Source organism: Dama dama, chromosome 18, assembly GCF_033118175.1.
Source record: "Dama dama isolate Ldn47 chromosome 18, ASM3311817v1, whole genome shotgun sequence".
NCBI lineage: Eukaryota > Metazoa > Chordata > Mammalia > Artiodactyla > Cervidae > Dama > Dama dama.
The window spans coordinates 31256156-31256581 of NC_083698.1; positions in this window are offsets into that span (position 1 = coordinate 31256156).

Sequence of the window (426 nt, forward strand, 5' to 3'; positions counted from 1 at the left end):
GAGTGACTGAACTCTAGATGTATTTTGATTGTAGAGCCGACAGGGTTTCCTGACGCCACTCCCTATGATCATTCAGAAGAGTGGCCTTTACTAATTTTAGATCAATATGTACCTTTTTGGCACATGAAGAATTAACTGATCTTGCAGACATTGTTGACATGGTCATCTTCCTTCTGTGCATGCGTGCTGCAAGGCAGGTGACCATTCCCCGGTTATCCGGAGGTTCCTATAGCACCTTTGCACTTGGTTATTGCCTTACACCGTGTATTAAACTGGATAATTCTGACAGTTTGTGGACATCACTCTTTTACATTTGAAAATATAATATTCAAATATGGTAACTATTAAATTTATATTCAATTAACTGTGAAATATTTTGTGACAGTTTTTAAATTTGGTTACATATTTTTCTTACAGCAACCAAGC